The sequence below is a fragment of the Rattus norvegicus genome, chromosome 4, assembly GCF_021556685.1.
Source record: "Rattus norvegicus strain SHRSP/BbbUtx chromosome 4, alternate assembly SHRSP_T2T, whole genome shotgun sequence".
NCBI classification, from domain to species: Eukaryota; Metazoa; Chordata; class Mammalia; order Rodentia; family Muridae; genus Rattus; species Rattus norvegicus.
This window is the reverse complement of record NC_141537.1, coordinates 184,414,273-184,420,447: the sequence shown is the minus strand read 5'-3', so window position 1 is coordinate 184,420,447 and position 6,175 is coordinate 184,414,273.

Sequence of the window (6,175 nt, the reverse complement as noted above, 5' to 3'; positions counted from 1 at the left end):
GCCCTGCCGCTAGGACTAACAGACCATAAAGATAAAGAAAAGGAATGCAGGAACCAACCCAGGCTATCATGGCTGACTCATAAACCATCTAGCAGGAGGGCATCTCCCCCAGCTTACTCAGAGTGACACTTTAACCAGATGTCCTTCAAACCCTGATAAGCCCCTGGCTCTAAAATCCCGAACGCCCCAGTCAGCACGTACTCTTCTGCTGTGTTGTGATCTCACTGCTATGTTTGAATGAGCCAATCACTTGTAGCTGCGCCAACTCTCCCCATCCCCCTGTTCCTCACCCTGTAAAAACCCCTTGCTTCTAAAAGTCCGGGTCGACTCCTCTGTCTCCTTCGAGAGACACGTGTCGGCCTGGAGCTCCGCCATTAAAGATACCTCATGCTTTTGCAACAAGAAGTGTCTCAAGTGTTCTTCGGGGATTCCCAATATCCGAGACTTGAGAAGGGCTTCCGATTCGGGGGTCCAACAGTTACAGGGTGGAGGAGGTCATTTATGCCCTTGGAGTACAGCTATCTGATCTCATGATGCCTCCGAGTTCCTGGAACACAAACTTCCTGGTACATGGGTCATATAACAGTTAACTTGTACAGGCTGAAAGCCAGGTTCAGGCCTTGAGTGGGTAGGCAAGAGGGATGAGTTTTTGAACAACATTTCAGAATCACCTGAAGGCTTATGGAGTAAAACGCCAAGGGCCAGTGGAAATGTACTGTTGGGGTTAAGGAATCACCACACAAACTGAAAGGAGCAATTTGGCCAAATAGCCAAATGTGTTCTTTGCTTTTGCATACTATGAGTCTGGGGTATCATTCTTCAGCTATTCATGTTGGGAGCGGTGCCCTTAAAACCCTCCATTATTGATGTTAATATTATAGTTAGAACTAAGTATAACTGGGTTCATGGAAAACCCCCAGTCAGTTTCAGAAGACTCATACAAATCTGGTGATCAGTATGACTAGTGATATGACAAACTTCTGACCTTCCTGAAAAATACATCTGACATCAAGATGCCTAACAATAGGACAAACATGTGACCTTTCTGAACAACCAACATCCTGTTGACATCAACTGACTACAAGAGCACTATGTCCTTGGCCTTCATAAATGTTTCCCACTTCCCCCACTCCCTCGGGTTACCCCTGCTATGGTATAAATTCAGCCTTGGGAAAAAATAAAATTTGTTGCCTTGATCAGACTCTTGTCTTGGCATCCTTCTTTACGCCTCTTGTCCCCCATTCTCTTCCAGGTACCCTCTGGACCCTCATTGACTGTCCTGCAGGACAGGACACCCAACAAAGCTAAATGAACACTGATCTCAGTTAAGCAAGAATAGCTTACTGAACACATACCCTATTAATGAATGTACAGGCCGGCTGAAAGAACTGGGAAACATAATTGTAGTCCTAGTCTGCTTTTTATAGGAAAAACAGGTTCAAAAGTTTGAAGTGCAAGAAGGGGAGCAGTAGGCTTACTAGGCAAAGTATTACCAGCTACCCTTTAAGCTGATTGGTCCCAGGTAAGGTATGTATGGGATAACATAGTATGAGTATTATAATCGTAACTTTTTGTAATATTAGTAGCATTCTTCAATGTCAGCCACAAAAACCACAGGGAGCTCCAATCCAGTTGTACGAAGGACTGCACGATGATCATCTCTGACAAGCCATTTTAGACATAACAGTTCATACTAACCATTGATTTGATGGGTCCTACTTAAAGCTTTGTGGGATTTCTTAAGATTAGCAAACCTCATACAGAGCATTCAGAACAAAAGAAGGCACATGGCCAGCATATCACTACTCCAAGCCAAGTCACCTCTCGGTGTCAATGACTGGTGGGCATGTTATAGAAACAATATTAAATAGTTGGCAGGCATAAGACAAAAGGGATACAGCTCCTCTGCAGGGGAGGGCGTCAAACCATAACATTAGGGATTCAGTTGGGTGGGATGAGCCTGAAAATGCATTTCAGACAAGTTGCAGTTTTGTGAGGTGTGGAGGTTGTGTCCAAACCTGCATAGCAGGAGTTGCCCCATCAGCTATTTTTGCTATCACAGCACTTGGTGGAATTTTCCCGGCCAGGTTGGGAGTTCTGTTTTTGGCCTGATCTCAGTTTCACCTTTTAAGAGAGACCTGTGTTGGGCTGGAGAGATGGCTCAGTGGTTAAGAGCACTGTACTGCTCTTCTAAAGGCCCTGCGTTCAAATCCCAGCAACCATATGGTGGCTCATAAACATCTATAATAGGATTTGATGCCCTCTTCTGGTGTGTCTAAAGACAGCTACAGTGTAGTTATATATAATAAATAAAATTATGAAAAAAAAAAGAAGGACCTGTGCTCACAAATGAAAATCTATGCCATTGGCTTCCCTGCATGAGGTAATTTATGTTGTCAGTTATGTCTAGGGGTTGGGTTTGTGGTTTTTGCCTTTATAAGCCTGCTGTTTCTCGCAATAAAGTTGAGCCTTGATCAGAAATTTGTCTTGGCTCCATTCTTCTCTGGTCCCTGTCCTTTAATTCCCAGACTCCCATTCCAGGTACCTACGTTGACTGGTAATCATGGGTCAACTACAGTGAGGATTGTTGGGGTCCAGAAGTCACCCCACAAACCACACTAACATTGATCTCAGTCAGACAGATATGGTTTATTGAACACACACCCTAAGATTGATAAGAGTCATAGCTCAGAATTTGGGACACCAAATATCTTTCTCTGTTAGCTTATAGAGGCTAAAACCCAAAAAAACGAGTTCATACGTAGATGCAGGAAGTGCTATGTGGTGGCCAGCTCTGTCTCAAGCCATTTTAGACATTACAGTTCATATTGATCTTTAATTTGATGGGTCCTACCTAGAGCTTTGTGGAATTTCTGAAGATTAACAAATCACACAGAACACAACAGGATATGTTCTTACCAGGGCCTAGTTCTGAGTCAAGTTATTTTTCTGTGTCAATGACTAGCAGACATATTATAGCAACAATATAAAATAGCTGGTAGGCATGGAACAAAATAGCTACAGCTGGTTGGGGCAGGCTTCAATAAAAATAAGCTGTTGACGTTGACGATCTTATTATCATGATCTGCAAATGGGATGGCAACACCATCTACAAAGTACATGAAAGAAAACGCACCTTCTATGCGTTTAGTGGCACACACTTTTATAATCCCAGCATCTGGGAAAGAGTAGCGGACAGATCTCTGTGAGTGAATGAGTCTATCCTGGCCTGTATAGGGTTATACAGAGAAAAAAAAATAGAAAATGCTGAAGGGTCCTGACAGGTCCAAACATGGCACAGGATCTGCCCTTTCTCCCTTCTCTTTTGCTAAACCACTAAACTTCTTATTTGGCCCCTTCCTTGAGTCTGACTTGTGACCGCCAAGGTCCAGCCATCAAAATCAAAAAGCCGGGGCTTCTGAGCCTTGGAGTTACATGATTAGGTAAAGGGGTTAAGAAATGCTATCCTTCAAACTGATAATGCTTGTTCAGACTACGAGGGACCATACATCTGGAAAAGGACCTCTTTGACCTGGAAAGGGATAACTTTTCCCGTTATCAGTGAGCAGTGCATTCTTTCCTGTTGCAAGCTGGCCACAGCTGTTGTGTCTCTTTTTTGACTGCTGGGAACGCTTGGTTGTATCTTTCCCATAGCTTAAGGGTGGGGATCTTATCACATCAAGGACATTTTCTGCTTTCTCCGCACACGGGGGCGTGTGTGTGTGTGTGTGTGTGTGTGTGCGCGCGCGCGCGCGCGCGCGCGCGCGCATGTGTAGTCATGGCTGCTTTTTGTCTCTTCAACTCTACAAGATTATGAGTTAGTTAGCCAAATAAATTAAACACATATACCTCTTTTGGACCAGCTGCTTCAATAACAGTGTAGCCCGCTAGTCGGAGATATAACTCTAGGGTAAAAGACAGGGAAAGAACATCCTAACCCTGCCTTGACCCCAAGTCCAAGAAGTTAGCGAAAGAAGAACCACCTGCCCATGGTTTGACGCCAAGCTCAGAGACTTGGAAAAATTCCCAATCCTCCTTAACTGACAAACAACGTTTCCATCTTAAGATACTTTCTGCGCATGCTCCCAAAACCTTATAACGCCTTCCCCTCAGTCCGACTCCCTGCTGTTTCTCTTCCTGTTTAGAAGTGGTGACCTCGCTGTTTTTCTCCCCCAATAAATCTCTAATGTGAAGTTTGTTCCATGGGGTGAATCTGTGGTGTTCGTTGCCTTTGGACTGCCAAGATGCCCTTGTTCCAGAAAAGCCCTTACATTGATGTTAAAGGCTCTCCCGGTGCCTGTGCTCCCTCTCAGGGTCTGAGCCACACTGGGACCCTGTCCCTTATCTTCAGACCACAAAGACTCATCTTCTGGCTCACCTCATCCACCAGGGGCCACTCGGTAAGTTTCCCTAAGTCAGAGGAAGTGACCATTGAGTGTTTGGTACCCTCTGATACTCTTGGAAGTGAGGGTACCCCCAGCCAAGGTCTTTATGGCTACCGCGGGCCTTCTTCACGGACACCCCCTCCATACCACACACACACACACACACACACACACACACACACACACACACACACACACACCCATATTGTGGAACCAAAGGAAAATTCCACAAGCTACACCCCTCCCCTAAGAAAAACTCCCCTGCCGGGAAATTCCACCAGTTATACCTCACCCACCCATTTGTGGTTTTATGACCTAGTTACCCCCTGTCCTCATGGTCCTATGACCAGCAGGGACTTTCCACCGCCCAAAACCACAGCATTGCTCCAGTCACCAAAGACAATGTGACCACGACATGGACCAATGAAGTTAAAGGGCAAATGGTTCCAACCAATCCTGTGTGCCTCGATGTACCCATCAGGGGAGGGGTGTAGCTTGTGGAATTTTCCTTTGGTTCCACAACACAACCTCAGAGATGCAATTCTACAGCTTCCCTAGGCCTGATTGGATTATTGTAAACCATTCATGCCCCACCCCTCCTGCCTCCCCTTCAAGAGCTGCCTGTAATCCCATAGCTTCTCAATGCCCTCATAGCTTTCATGTTACTATGAGACACTGTTCCCAGTTCATTTCCCATGGATGAGATCTCGTTCCTGAGTTCAGTTTTTCATTGCCTTCTGGAAAACCTTTTGGCCTGGTACCAGGTATGAGTCTCTTCAGGCTCTTAGACCCGACCTGAGGACGCCATCAACTACCACTGCTTCAACACCACCCCCAACCATGGGAATTGTATTATACATACCCTTTCATTACCACTTGGGATACTAAAGAAATTAAAATAAAAACTTCATAAAAACTACAAAAGAACAGTAGACAAAGGGACAGGACAGAACGGGCCTGAGATATGCCCGGACAAGCCTAAAAACAAGGTCATGGGATTGTTCCAGGAACTAGCTAGCCACTACCAAACTCCCTGCTCTACAAATAGAGATAAGACGCTCTCCTACATTATGAACATTCCAGCCCGCACGTACTGCTTGCTGATATGACCTTGTACCCATTTCCCTTGCTGATGTATGAATTAACCAATCAAATACAACCACACTGAATCCCCTTGCCTTCCCTATAAAAATCCTTGAATTTCGAGTCTGGGGGTCGACTCCTCTGTCTCCTGTGTGAGATACGAACCGTCCCAGAGCTCTGATAATAAACTGCCTCGTGTGCCTTACATCAAGAGCCGGTCTCTCGCGTTTCTTGGGGGAGTACAATCCCGCGACTAGAGTGGGGTCTCCCGAGAGGGGGTCCTACAATACCTCTTTGAAAACCTTCAGTCTCTCCACCTGGCACCCAACTGAAGGGCCCCAAAATTATTCACTTTTGCAATCATATTTGGCCTAAATATCCCTGAGATAACCAATCAAAATGGCCGCCTAACTGCACCTGAGATCCCATTATTCATATCAGGGAAATAGAGATTCCTTATTCCCTATGTTCCAGCATTCTCTGATCTCTACTCCAAGCCCTCGTCTCTGCCTAACTGCTAGGAAGCAGAACCTGCTTCCAATCAAGTTAATAAGCCTTACCCTTATTGGCCTCAATTCTCAGCTCCCTTCAGTTCCTCCTCCCTCTCCAGAGACAGGGCACCCCAATTACCACTCTCTGACACCCACTTTTAGCCCAATGACAGGCCTCAGTTCTCCTGCTACTTGCTCCTGCTCCACCATGGGATC